The 15,871-nt window shown below is 39.6% G+C and overlaps 1 protein-coding gene across 1 annotated transcript in view; it reads left to right on the forward strand.

The window, feature by feature from the left end:
- The window catches only part of LOC135205825 (uncharacterized), a 45,498-nt gene that overhangs the window by 25,402 nt on the left and 4,225 nt on the right, over nucleotides 1–15,871 (forward strand). The gene's annotated exons all lie outside the window — the stretch shown is intronic.

Here is a 15,871-nt window from a genome sequence, read left to right on the forward strand (position 1 = left end):
CAAAACATTCATTGTAGCAGAATACGACTCCTCTGACCAAATGTCTTCCAGACTCCTGCATATATGATCCCCGTTTCCCCGCTGCAACACCTAACCCTGGAACCCTATGAACTTTTCCTTCCCCTTGCTCTACACTTTCCTTTCGTCAGCTACAGTGAATCACTGACTGTTTCATCTAAGTTGTGATTATTATTTTCTAAGCAGAATTGTTTTCTTACTAGTAGAGAGAGAGAGAATTTAGGCCTGTAGATATTTTTTTTTCTCTTTTTAAACTCTGTTCAGCCTCAAGTCTCTCCTTTTGTTGTTACCTGTTCGACAGATGACCTCTCAAATTTTAGAAACCCAAAGGTCTGTGTAAATTTTTATGAGATGTTAATAAAAATGACTGTAGTTTTAAGTTTATTTATCTTCCTTAAATGAAGAAGCAAAAACAAAAGAAAAGTCTAGGGCAACGGGACGAGATGTAAGTATACAGTAAGTACACTTATGATCCACACCAGAGAGAAGCCAAAACAATCTTTCCGCTTAATATGCATGATTTAACAATACTTGACGGCTACCAGAATGGAGATGCGGATAGTATATATACTCACAAGACACCAACGAACACAGAATATCCCGCCTTGATGAAAACACCACACTTCTTGCGGACCTGTCGCTTCTTTCTTGCTCGCTGTAGTTTCTTTGTTAATGGAGATTTATTTTTTCAGATTAATGTACTATATTCCTGTCAATGCAAAGTTCATACGAGAAAAAAAAATCACACCAAAATTCATGAGCAGTAAGCCATCTGACCTGAGACATGAGACATCTCACAATTTTGAGTCACAGTGGCTTGCGAAGAAATCTAGCAAGAGATTCTTCAGTATGTAACTGGTGGCACTCAAAATTCACAGCTCTGGTATCTGGTTTCCTTAGTTTACCTTTATGTAAACACTGACAGGATCATTTTAAGTCGATATTTTGGCTGTTTTCAACCAGAAAGTGCACCAGTGAACGGGTTCCTTTGTACTTTTGGCGACATGAAATACACCTACATGACGCTGAACTTTCGTCCGATTCTCTGGATAAGAGAATACACTGGGTCTGGTCACTTCAAGGTTGAAGGAAAAGAGGGTTACAAATACTGAGTAATAGTTTCATTGATGATGGAAGGCAGCCAAATGAATTTACCAGGATTTCTCAGTGTATTAGTGTGTGACCATAAGAAATCATTTCAAGTTAAGCAGTTGGAGGCATGGGTCAAAGGGTACTCAAAAGTTTTGAGGGCAGGGAAATATGGTCATAGGAACTCTTTCTTTTGGGTGTCATGTGGTCAAATGTGCTGATTCTCAGTTTAGATAATGACAAGGATTAAGAGGGTTCACTGACATTTCAGAGGGTGATAGAAAGGAAACAGAACATGTCCACGGAATTTCCTCACACATTTAAGGATAAAAACAGGCTGTCAAAGGTATTGTATGGGCTAATAGAAAGCAGGCAGTGCATTCATCCATGTTTTTGCTATTCACAAAAAAAAACAGTTGGAGGTTTGAGGATGAAAGAGCTTACAAGCAAACGTTCATAAGATTGGTTTATGCATGTGTAAAATGTATGAGAAAATGTATGGTAGCCAAATGTTATGTGACAACTTAACATATAAATGGAACAAAAGAGCAACCAATAATCTCATCAAATACTATATGAAAGACTTTAAAAGTCTACAGTATCAGAAATTCCAGAATCTAGCCATACACCAGAAAAGGTTTGTGCCATGAAAGAGCTACAAAGTGAATGGGACAGAAGATTGTATCTCCAGATGATGGGAACAGAAACAACGAGGTCAACAACTGAATGACAAATTACACGACAAAACTTCTAAAAAAAAATGCCCTAAACCCACTAAAAGAACTTTAATTCAACAAGTCTGCAAGGGCTTTGGAAAATGGTAATGTCCCTAGGGGGATGAATAGTATAACTGGCAGTACCAGAAGAATAAAAAGTACCAGATGAGAATTACCCAAAATGAGCAAGAAGCAGTTGAGATTTGACTCTGACAACCTCTTGACAGTCAACTACACACCTTAAAGAGATTGATTTTCCTGGTCAAGAGTTTTGCATAGCTCTGGGATCATTATAGACTGCTGACCGGAAGAGGTCTGCAGTTCAGAGGACTACACTCAGTCTTTTACTGATAAGTAGTATTTTGTCAGAAACTGTAACCACGACCAAACTGGATGTTGGAAAGTTGTTCAACAGTAAAAACATAATTGAAACAGTCTCCTGTTATAGATTTAGCACTATAAACTAGTATGTAACTAGTCAAGTTAAATCAAGCTTTGACAGTCCTTGAGATTATGGAAAGCAAAGATTATATTTCTAATAATTCCTGTCACAAGAAGAAGACTGTACATCCAAGACTACAAAACGCAAGAGGAACAGGAGCGCCACATACTCCAGCTCCTGGGATGTTCTATTTCACATCTATATTACAAGCTGAAGATGTGTGGTTTCTTAAAGGTCTAGTGGCAGGCATCAGTCTCTCTGTGAATGAAAATTTGAGGAAAAAAAGTGTGTGGAAGACATTTTAAATTCCTCAGTTGCCAGCAAAATGTCAATGTTGTTCAGGTCAAAGCTTAGCTCCACTGAAATATTGTGCTGTGTAGTACAGAACAAGACTAAAAATAATGGGTTGCAACATCACTATGGAGACACAAATGTTCACAATATGCAATTTTGAACCAAATTTCTCACACAAAGCCGTACTGTCAAGAAAGGTTAACCCTGAGATTGGCACACATAAATGTCTCAGAATACTTCTTGTTAGTTTGTGAGCCACGATGATGACAACAGATTTTAATATGGCTGAGAAGATTCAGCACAACCCATAACAAAACCTTGGAGTTGCCCATCTTAAGCTTTAAACAATACTGTACTGAAATAAGATACAATGGCCTACATCAAGTTAATTTAACAGAGAAGAACCTGGGAATATATATATCTGAAGCATCAATGAATAACTGCATCCACTAAAAGGAATCATATAAAATTCCTGTCGGCTTCCCATCAACAAATTGTAGAGCATTTCAGATCACAAGGCTTTGTTTTCTTTATGTCAATGGGCAACAAAAATTTTCCATATGAAATAAAGGGCTTTCTCGCTCTAGTCTCAGGAGAACCTATTCTGTACCACAAACAGAGAAACTACAACACAGCATAAACCATTCCGTGCTAACTAAAGCACAACATAACCTGTATTTATATCTGGTGACCACAGCTTTCATATGACAGACTATCAAACTCCCAACGTACTATGCTAATTCTGAGCACAGATTTTTGGATGAAGTTGTCAGCCCATTGTCTGTACATACAGTCACAGGATCTTGTGTACTCATTTAAGCACTGACCAACTTCACTGTTCAAGAGACAAGCAGAGTTAAGAAAGGATAATGTTGTGAAGTCATTTGACATTGTTCCATTATCCAGACTCCCAAGTACAAACATGATTTCCTCTTATGTCTGCCAACTGCACAGATAGAAGGCTAAACCAGCTACCGCTTAAAACTATACATTAAAAGGTCCACTTTTCCTGAGAACAGGCTCAGAACAATGTAATAGATCTTCTACTCTAAAAATGTATCTGGTACCTTAATCTTATGAAGCTTTCCTTATTTTGATTGAATAAAGTCAAGGCGTAGTTTTTTATGTCAAAGACTACCTTGGACTGACCACTAAAAGTACTGCGAGGAAGCTTCAAAATTAACTTTAGCTGAAATTATACCTAAACTTTCATCCAAAGTTAGCACGCTACATGAGAACCCGCGATACAGAGGTGCTTGTGATGATTTGCATTTGTCACCCAATACAATTTTGAGATCGCAAATACATACACACCTGAAACTCTGGAGACAAGCCCAAATACGCTGCAGACCCTTATGTCAACACTGCAAGTTGAATGTGGTGGCATAAAGCTTTGAAAGGCTTCCTATGTGTCAGGAAAAGCTTCCTCACTAAAGGCTAGTACAGCATTCCCTTATAACAGCAAAGTCCATGAATGAAAAAATGGTTCTATGCTTGCTTTTCTTAGTTCCGAGCAAATCTTGACAAGATTCTGACAAGATGACCTGTGAGCGAACCCCTACCCTAAATTTTCTTCTTCCTGCTAAGCAGGTCATGTTTGAGTTTGGATTAAGGCAGGGAGAGGACTTGACTTCAAAATTATGTTTGTGGCCAAAGGAGTGAAATACGGGTTAAGCAGTCTGACTCTAACCTAACCACTGATGATAACGCAGTTTCTTCAACCTAAGTACCGTATACATTTGAATCTCGGAAATGCAAAAGGTAAAGAGTTTCAAATTTAAGAATTGATGTAGTAGAACCCCTCGTCAAGATGGATTCAAAATTTCCATGCAGTAACTGAAATGCCCTCTGTGGTTTAAGTTGAGAAGGCAGCACACTCTCAGGTACTTCTCGAGACCAACATCCAACAGGATAACTACAGAGTGAGAAGAAACCAGCGACCTTTTATAAGGTTACAGTAATGGTTCCAGATTGGTTATTGAAAGGGAAGTCTTCTGCCAAAATGAGAACATGATTCTTACTGAAACTGGTAAGCTCCACATAACATTTGAAGAAGCTACTCAATATAATGCAATGCACCTAAAGATGCTGACCTAGTTTCATAAGGATACACTTGGCCTGGTTCATAGGAAGAACCTTGGAAGAATTGCTAACACTTATTGCTGATCCTCAATTACCAATAGCTGGGAGGGATTCAATTTGAAAGATGACAGAAAGAATATTGGACAAGAGAGAACGAACTTTTGTCTTGAAAGCAAAACTCACACACATCATGAGATATGCTAAACAGACATTCTTTTAAAAAAAGACCGTGAATCACATAAATTGCTCTGGATGCAATTGTTCTAAAGAACAGGTATATAAGCTGTACTTTATCATGTCATAGACAATAAATACCCAGCTGTGGTCATACCAAGTGCTTACCTCCAAGACTGCTGATTTTGCACAATTCAAATTCACCCTTCAGGAACCACTGGAACATTATCAAACCTTTGGTTAGTCTGATGCACCTCAATCTTTCGCAAAATCCAATTTTGCATTCTGTCGCTGAGCTCAGAATTGGTCTGATCTGAGAGTTACCTACGTCCACCACTCCTCCCATCAAACGTGTAATTTCTTACTTATGAATTTAAGAATGCTTCTTCCCTCTGAATTAACACAAGATCTTCAACATCCTCAAGTCCATACCCTGCAATAGTAATGAACTGTCTCAAACCAACATACCTTAAGCATGATGCTTTGTAAAAATGGGCTGAAGGATACAACTCTGCTTCTCTTTCATTGCATCTAAATGCCCCAGAACACTGAAAAGGAATATAATGGCCCAATGCTTAATGACTTGAACCTTTGCTCTCTCAACCAAACAACCAAACTCTGGATGCTGGTTTAAACATAACTGATCTTCCATAACGCAACCGCTAGAGAGCAAGATCTGAAAGGAGAATGGTTGAAATTATGAGAATATCTGCCTTCTGATGTAACACGAAAATGCTCTAGAAGGAAGATCTGTAAATCAGTTCTTCTAACTCTGGTTACAACATTATATAAAAGCAATAATAATATTTCTTTATGAATTAAGCCCAGATTCAAACCAAGATCGAAAGTGTGTGACTCAAACAGTAATAGCTGTGACCCCACCTGGAAGAGAACGAGAATGGGAGATTATTTTAAGATACAACTGAGAAAAACAACCTTCTTATGGGGTCGTCGTTTATAAGATTGTCTCCACTTACCTACTCGAGACTTAAATGAAAGAAAAATAGAAAGAGAAGTAAGGTTTGATCCCAAAAGGGCTGAAATACATGAGGCTTTGCCATTACACAGTCTCAGAGTGAGACTGAGATGGCTGTTCTGCAAGCTTTCCTTACTCTCGTTGTCCTAAAGGCATCTTCAACACCACAAATGTAATTGTATTGATCAATTTATATAGTTGATTACGGCATTTTCAAATCCTGAAGGAAAGTTGAAAGAATTCCCAAGTAGTACATATAAATTGAGCAATGAAATACTGTACACAGCAAGCTGGAACTTAGGGATTGGTCAAACGGTATGTTTTCATAGACCCTGTGAGGAGTACTAAACAATAATTACCCACAGAATGTGTGTGGATATAAAGAATCAGAGTCCATCACTTGGGTTATCCACATGGTTCTTCGTCGCCTATACTGTGGATATTTCGATTTTCACACTTCCGAGTCTTTTGCGATCTCTGATTCGTTAGCAAGACGGAGAAGTCCACTGATGTTAGACTTATGAGGACCACACTAAGGCGGAAATGAGTATTACTCCTCATGGTGTGCGAACTTACGACATCTAACATGACACTCCCTCTTCGCTTTTCCTCATCAACACCAAAGACCCTTCTGAATCTGTTTCCAGGCTGGGTACTACTGAGTCTACTGGCCTGTTTCTGTCCAGTCATTCATTGTGCAGACAGGAATAAATCTGGTGAGGATAGCAGTGTATTTACTTGCTCTCTTTGTATCATGTGTCTTCTTCCATCCATCTGCACTCGGTTTGATCAGCACTGCAGAACGACATTAGGAAACGTGTCGAAGATGTATAGGTGCAGTAATTGAAAATTGTTTCTGATACAGCGGAACAAAGTAATCTGAACCTTGGTTGTTTTGGGACTTGATGAGATGTTCCAAGTGACACAAAATAGTAGTGACATCGACAGAAATGAACTTCACAGACTTCAATAACTGGGGTATGATAGGCTCTTCATTCGTCAATTCAATCTTTGTACTTAATACATTTCCATTGGAGTTCCACTGTCATGATTTCTTCTGTGATGGGCTCTCCAGTGATGTCCTGCCCTATTCAAAAACTACACATTTGTTACTCTCGATAACAATACATAACAAGTACAGATGCGCCGATGTGTTCTCGGCACAAATGAGTTTTCTGTACAGTGTATAATCCTGTATGAAATTCTGCCCATGAAACTTTCAGCCACATCTCAGTAGTGCCATGTGTTGCTGACACCTATAGTGGTGCCAGATGCGCAATCAAGGTTAAATTTAACCTTAAATCAAATAAAAACTACTGAGACTAGAAGGCTGCAATTTTGTACGTTTGATGATGGGAAGGTGGATGATGGTCATACCAATTTGCAGCCCTCTAGCCTCGGTAGCGTTTAAAATCTGGGGGCAGACAGAGAAAAGGCCATTTGAACAGTTTTACAGAAAACTAAAAAGGTTCTTTCCCATTCAGTGGAAATGAAAGTAAGTCATTCTCTGAAACTCGTGTGAATGCGAGGGGACATTCCTCTGCAAAACTGAGCGAGCAACGTAAGAAATGACCCTCGGTGTTACTGTGAGCATTCTGTTGAACCAAACTCTCACCACCAAACAGCCAAAACCTCCGATTCTTTTTCAAATAGAGAGGATGTTCTCCCTCCTCTTCTTCTTCTTCCAAATCTACACCAACACCCTCCTGCATGACCACGGTTTTACAAGAATGAGTGGGGGAGGTCAAAGTTTTTTCATTCTGCTGATAATTGGCTGTTGCTCTGAGGACATCTCCGTCACCAGAGCGCAAATCTGCCACCAAAACGTCAAGGATTTTCGCCTTTGCCTGGAACCTTCTGAACGAAGCCATTGCCATCTCTGTAATGCAAACAGATTCGAATCTCTTTGCCTTTAAACGCATGATGCCCTAAGTGGAGAATTTGCACGTCCAACGATATTCGCACTGGAACTGGAATATAAAATTCAGGTCAAAGGCTAATCGCCAGGAAATTCGGGGTAAAAACGGAGGTTTTATGAGGTGTAACAGGAGGAGGATAACCTCAAAGCAGTTGCACTACGAAGCAATTGTCAGATGGGAGAAAGAGAATATGCACTGAGGTACGGTAAAAAGAATGAAAGGGGTTGCAGCTAGGGGCCGAGGGGGCGCTCCAAAGAACCTCAACTGATGCCCACAGTGCACCGCTTGAGGGGCACTGACGGCACTGACCCCATACGGAGTAAACAGCGTTGGAGTCGGCACTTATTCATGCCTCACGCCACAATCCTTACAGCAAACTCATCGGATTTTCTTTCACCTCATAAAATACTCAAATTCATTTACTTCACAGATTCTTCCTGGACAGAGAAATTCATTCGCACTTTTATACAGACGAGTGAGTCTGCAACCCAGACTTTCATATCTATTATTGTTTTGACATGAATACGAGCAAAAATTCCGGCACGCATAAATTTAATTTTTTTCTTATTTATAAGGCTTTAGGACGGGGTTGCTACCCTTCTGCCACTAACCTTCTGGCTGCCACCCACGACAGTCGGCTTATTTTCTGGTATTAAATCCACTGATTTGGTCAGATTCGATTCACGCTCTTCATATATATATATATATATATATATATATATATATATATATATATATATATATATATATATATATATCTATATCGCACCAGATCAACAAGGAGAGAATTTTACCCCAAAAAACGTCACTAGAAAACTAGCAGTAAGTCAGTCACGTAAGGCACAAACAGAGGCAGAGAGAGAGAGAGAGAGAGAGAGAGAGAGAGAGAGAGAGAGAGAGAGAGAGAGAGAGAGAGACGTATAACTTCCGCTTCACGGATATTCAGGAAACAGACCTCGTTCCCCAATAAAACCGTGACGCCCAAAACCAAAGAATCCTTCACATTTATACCATCAGGGGACACAGATACTCTTAACAACAATGGCTACTTTGGGGTGTAGGGGGGGAGAGCATTGTTATTTGGTACCTCGCTGAAGTCATTTCTTGGTCAACCAACCCCCACCCTCACCCCAAAACCCACGGGGTTATTCCTCCTTCCCCTGTGGTCAGTAGTATCATTTAATATACCATGACCCATTTGCTTTTAAGACAACTGACAGATGACGAATTGTGTACTATACATATATATATATATATATATATATATATATATATATATATATATAATATATATGTATATATATATATATATATATATATATATATCTATATATATATATATAAATATATATATACTATATATTATAATATATATATCATTATATATATATATATATATATTAATTATACGCACGATTGCTCAACTTCTAAGTGTAAACATTTGTTATTGCTTTCTGTTCAGCTCTCTTTATCTGCCTCCGTAAGATATCTGTTTTCTGTTTTCCTATCTATTTGTGGTTCTCTCTTTCTCTATTTATATCTGTCAGTCTATCAAGCTAGTGCCTATCTATCGCGTTCTTTCTCTCTTATCTACATTTCCCCTCTCTCTTTCTCTCGCTCTCTCTATACTGGTCACCTACCTTTCTCTCTTACCTAGTTCCCGCCCTCCTCTCTCTCTCTCTCCTTCATCTTCCGCTCTCTCTCTACTCTCACCGCTCTCTCTCTCTACCTCTCTCTCTTCCCTTGGTTATCCCTCTCTCTGTCTCTCTTTACTTATCACCTCTCTCACTTACTCTCCCTAGTTATCGCGCTCTCTCTCTATTTACTGCCTCTCTCTCTCTCTCTCTTCCTAGTTATCCCCTCCTCTCTCTCTCTCTTCCTAGTAATCCCCTCCTCTCTCTCTCTCCCTAGTTATCTCCCTCTCTCTCTCCTCTTCTTCCTTAGTATCCCTCCTCCTCGCTCTCTCTAAATAGTTTATCCCATCCCCTCACTCTCTATTTACAGCATCTCTCTCTCTCTCCCTTCCTATATATTCCGCTCTCTCTCTCTATTTACCGTCTCTCTCTCTCTGTTTTATCCCATCACGAAAAAACATAAAGCCTTCAATGAGAGAGAGAGAGAGAGTGAGTAAAAAAAATACGTAAAAAAACCTTTAGTTTTTTCTTTAACAATGCCACATAAAACTAAATACGCGACCATTTGTGTTTATATATATATATATAGTATATAATATTATATAATTATATATATTCTAATAAATATATCTGATATTTATATAAATGATATATTATAGGTATCTAATATTATTATATATATAATATGATATATACTCATATTATATAAATATATAAAACATTATTATTTTCTAATTCTGAGGTCCTTGTTTTCCTTGGAATATTGGGGACAAAAGATAGCCTGCGGCCACCTTATTATAGGCCCTGCTTCTCTCTCTCTCTCTCTCTCTCTCTCTCTCACTCACTGACACACACACACACACGCACAGAAACACAGCAAAATCTGTTTTCATAAGAAATCAAAATAAACTCTATTTTTATTATAAAAATGCTCAGCAAGTTGTATTTTTTTTTTTTAAATCAATTCATTGTTTTCCTAAAAACTTATTAAATTCTACTTTCCTTTAAGAACTTGAAAAAATATCAGCTAATTTTGTTTTCCTAAAAAACTTAATAGTCTTTTTTACTTTGAAAACTAAACTAAAAAAAATATCAGCTATATCTGTTTTCCTAAAAGACTTAATAAAGTCTATTTTCCTTTCAAAACTAAAAAAAATTTAAAAAAAAACTATTGAAAAAACCTACCAAATTCCATTTTTATTTACAAAAATCAGAAAAGTCTATTATCCTTAAAAAAAAAACTCACCAAATTCTATTATCAATAAGAACTCATCTAATTTCATTTTCCAAAAAACTAACGCTCAGGAAATCCTATTTTCGAGAAAAAAAATCAACAAATTCTATTTCTAAAAAAAAATCCATTAAATTCTATTTTTTAAAAAATGCTAATTCCAGTCTCCTAAAAATATTTCTCAACAAATCCTATTTTCATACATATTCAGCAAATTCTGGTCCCCTTACAAGAAACACTCATCAAATTATATAAAACTAAACATCAAATTCTATAAAACAAACATCAAATTCTATTTTCCTATGAAAAACTAAACAAAAATCTACTTAAAAACTTAATCAAATCTATTTTCTTTATAAAAGACTCGTCAAATTCTATTTTTTAAAACAATCTCATCAATTCTATCTTCTTTTAAAAAAATATATATTTTCTTTAAAAAAATTCAACAAATTCTCTTTTCTCCCGCTCTCTCTTCCCACGCTCACAGACGAAGAAGTTTCCTCCTCCTCCTCCTCCTCCTCCTCCTCCTCCTCCTCCTCCTCCTCCTCCTCCTCCACCTCCTCCTCCTCCTCCCTCCTCCTCCTCTAAACGCTGGAAAAATGTCACATACGAGGGAACATCTCGCGACCGACCTTTCACTTTCCTCAACAGAAAACAGAAAGTGACACGCATACATACGCAACCTGCGCGCATGAATGACAGCCAAGCCCGTTAAGGTTGGGGGAAAAGGGGGGGGGGGGCATGTTGGTGGGAGGGGGGTTCCACAACGACTGACGCAAATGGCCAAAAGACAGGAGTTAATAATAATAATAATAATAACAATAATAATGGCCCTCTAAGTATTCCCAACATGGCCACCTCTTCAACAGCAGGGAATAGCCTTGACCTTCGACCTCTCCTCTCACTCACTTTCTCTCTCTCTCTCTCTCTCTCTTTTGCAATATTCAAAATTTATCGCGAATATAAATCTCACGGGGAAAAAGAACGCACGGACGCAAACACAAACCGGTAATTGCTTGAAACTGTAAAGTGCCGTCGGGCCAAGGATTTTGGACAAGTCTTTAATTTTTTCAATTTACTTCTATTTGTTTATGTGTTTATTGTCTTATTGATTTGTTTCTATCAATTTGTGTATTTATTTACACGTTTATTTATCTAATTTATTTACCTATTTACGTATTCACTTGTGCATCTGTCAAGTTGTTTATTTTCAGATTTATTCAATTTATTATTTATCTGTTTATCTATCGTTCATGTCAATTCATCTATTGTCAAAGGATATTTACTCATGTATCTATTGACTAGTTTCTCTATTCATCTACTTCTCAACTAACATCATAAACAAAAGACACCCGAGTTACGGAGCAACGCAAGACAATGATTGCCTACCACGTCCCCTCCCCCCAAACAACCAATAACAAAAGATCAAAATAAGAACAAAAGCAAAAATACAAGAAACAAGAGACGCACGACTTCATTCTAAAAGCTCTCACGATTCTGGTACGAAACGACCTCGACCATTAACAAGAAAGAAAAAGAACGAAAAACACGGGAACAAAAATGGCCACGTCATGTCATTTGACAACTGTGTGTGTGTGTGTTTAACGTCGTCATATGGAGCCAATAACAGAACAGATTACAAAATTCAGGCCAAAAACCAAACGCTGAGGCCCATTGGGTCATCCAGCGGTGAAACGGAAACTGGCAGATCCTGAAAGGTGTAACAGGAGGAAAACCTCAAAGCAGTTGCACTACTAATCAATGATCAGATATGGCTGGATGTCACGATGGAAGAGAGAGAACCATGAACGGAGGTACAGTAAAGGGAATGAGTAATGCCTACAAGACAGCACCACCCCACAACAGGGTCTTATGGAGCTAAGATTTTCTTTTTGTTTTGTTGATGTCCAATTAACCCAGGACCCACTCAAACTCTTCGTGTGTCCTGGATTAACTTGGTCTCGTTGCAAGAGCAGCCAGGAATGACTTTCCGGAACAATGGAGGGTAGGGGAATACGATTCCAACGCTCGCTGCAAAATAGGAATCCTTTCCAGACATACCACTATTGTCCTGAGAAACTATGGGGAACTGAGAGCCCAGCTTACGAACGCGAACTTCTCTCTCAAACATTTCTGATTACAAAGGTGACACTATTCCTGTAACTTACATCATGTAAAAGTGGTGCAGAGTTACACTCTAATCTACAAGTACACGATCTACATAACAAGGACTGTATCATCTTCGTAGTCATATTCTGCTTAATCACTAGTCGGTGTCGCTGTTTTTGACGAGGCTTTACGAGATTGTCCCAATTTCCAATGTATTTCATTTCTTCTTGTACCTTTTCTTCTCCTTCTTTCACGTTTATTGACGTGAATCAACTCAACACTTGCAACTCTTCAAGTCTCTCCCATCTTCGCCGAATTACGAATGCCCCGTATTTTGAAAAGTTCACGTTTCCTGGGCCCTTCAAGGCAGCTTCTGGAATGTTAAGCAATTTTCATTAAAAGTGACGTTTTTCATGCTTCCATTGGAAGCCACCTACTCCAGTTTGGAGTAGTTTTCCTACTCCCACAATGAAGCAGTGTTCCTTACTCCCACACTGAAGTGTCCCTACCAGGCGGGCTGGAGTAAAATTCCTACTCTCACACTGGAGAAATCTCTCGATACCACACTGGAGTAGTGTTCCTTCCCACAATGGAGTAGTGTTCTTAACCCCACACTGGAGTAGTGTTCCTTGCTCCCACACTGATTTCCCTTTGAGATTCGCTTAGATTTCATTTGACTCTGACCAAGTTGACCTGAATGATCCCAAGTCCCAGTTAGAAGCGTCAACGACAAGGACCTAACGGTTACTTATCCTAATCATCACCTTTACGTTTACAAGCTGGATTAGTGTAGGCATGCAGAGAGAGAGAGAGAGAGAGAGAGAGAGAGAGAGAGAGAGAGAGAGAGAGAGAGAGAGAGAGAGAGAGAGAGAGAGAGAGAGAGAGAGAGAGAGAGAGAGAGGGCATTTACCAATGACCTTCGCGGTAAGGGCACTTAGCTTCCACAAGCAACCTGACGTGCCCACACTGAGGAATGAAACTGTATACCCTTTCCTGTAAAACCTGTGCGTGACCAGATGGTGTGTTGTGCTCCTCGGCCCCCTTGTAATATGACCCTGTAATATGACCCTGTAACCCAGTGGGTCCTGCTGTAACCTAAAACAAGAAGGGTCGCCAAAGTCATCTTTCGGGACTTACTCTGACGTCGGTGTCTGGCGAGGTCTCCTCCAGTCACGAGGAAGCAGCGAGAAGTACTGATGCTTTTATAGGCTCTTCCAGAATAGGCAGAATTTAGGCCAAAGGCCAGGCGCTGGGACCTACGAGGTCAATCAGCGCTGAAACGGAGAGTGACAGGAAAGAGGTCTCGAAGAGGATAACCTCAGAGCAAAGTTGCACCATGAAAAAAATTCATGAGAAGGTGGAGGAGACAGGGAATACGAACGGAGGTACAGTAAAAGAACGAAAGGGGCTGCAGCTAGGGACCTAAGGAAGGGATGATGCTGCAAGGAACCTTACAAGTAACGCCTACAGTGCATCGCATGAGGGTGCACTGACGGCAATAAAACCAACGGCCAGCGCCCCCTTTGCGAGGTAGACTTTTCAAGCTTGATTTTCAGTCAAAAGAACTCACCGACATCTCCGTCCCTAAGAACTCCTCGAGGGCAAAGAAAAGGGCCCCTATACGTTGCTTTAACTACCCCCCACCCCCCCATAAAAAAAAAAAACACTCAAGAGACAGGAGAAGATTCACGTGAGGTCACAAGCAACAACTTTTACCTCTGAGGCCAAGTGTCAGGGGACAAAAGGTTGCGGGGAGATTTTTCCCTTTTAAGGTTACTTTAAATTTATGCCAGGAATCCTGGACGGAGCGGAAGGGGGAGGGGGAGGGGGAGGGGGAGGGGGAGGGGGGGAGGGGGGGAGGGGGATGGGGGAGGGGAGGGAGGGGGGGGGAGGGGAGGGGGACAGACGAGTCTTTATCAAGTTTTCCTTTTTATTGTAATCTGAGTACGAAAAAAAAAATTATATGCAAATAAAAATATTTGAGGGTATGCTTCACTGCACGCAGAGAGAGAGAGAGAGAGAGAGAGAGAGAGAGAGAGAGAGAGAGAGAGAGAGAGAGAGAGAGAGAGAAATGGAAACCGACACAGACGTAGCATATAGGACATACATATTGCAGAAAATAGACACAAGGAATTTTTTATTGAAAAAATTACTAAGAAAAAACGTCCACATCATTATAATTATGAACGTTTCAGACATAAACGTTTGAAGAAAAAAATCACCAGACGACACTTCTTGAATGGTAAAAGCTTTCCTTAGCCCTCACGTCTCCCAAACTATCTACGGTCTCCCGAAATACTAGGGGTCATCTCAGGGCACCAAAAGTAAATTTGGGAAGAGCTGACGCAATACTCGATCATTTTGCATCATTTTCCGACTGTGGTATTTCATTTGGGGTGATTCTTCTTCGAGAAAGTGGGCAATGAGACACGACGCTTTGGACAACTTGTCGAACCCGACAATGCTTTCATCGACTTGGAGTTAACGGGACTCACTCGCGCAGTGTCATCTCCGACCTTCTCCCCCCTCTATTGCTAAGCTGCGGATGATGCCAACGAGAGGGGGGCAAGCAAGTAGGACCCTTATTCGGCACAGGGCAGATAACATCAGAGAAACAACAGGTGGTTAGGTAATCACAGATGTCATGGGAAAGGAAACGGTGGAAAAATTGTATATGACAATGCTGTCACATTCTGCATCATTACGAGACCCAGAGCTACATCAGATCAGTGGCAATAAAGCTTAAATTGAAATTCCAGACACACTTAAAACTGGAAAAAAATATATATATTTCTAATCCATTAAAATGACCTTGACCCACATTCTCCTGACACAATTACCTTTTAAATTTTAAAAGGGGGGAAATTCTAACTTTGGCAAAGTGGACTGTGTCCCCATTGGGAAACCGGACCTTATGGGGCCAGTGACCCTGACCTTACACTGGGTCGAGTTGAAAGTACTTGAGTAAAAGTTGTTGACAGTTTTTGCCCTACAACTGTTCTCTTCAAAAATGGTAAGGGTCACTGACTGATTGAATAATCATTTATTGTCAACTGGTGTCGACCACTTGAATTTCTTCTATTTTTTCTGCATAACCTCTACACTTGCAAGATAAATTCTTCTGTGATCCTGGACCTGACCATACATACATATAAAGTGCGTAGATTCAGCAGCAGACTGTAATGAT

This window comes from Macrobrachium nipponense, chromosome 24, assembly GCF_015104395.2.
Source record: "Macrobrachium nipponense isolate FS-2020 chromosome 24, ASM1510439v2, whole genome shotgun sequence".
Classification (NCBI taxonomy): domain Eukaryota; kingdom Metazoa; phylum Arthropoda; class Malacostraca; order Decapoda; family Palaemonidae; genus Macrobrachium; species Macrobrachium nipponense.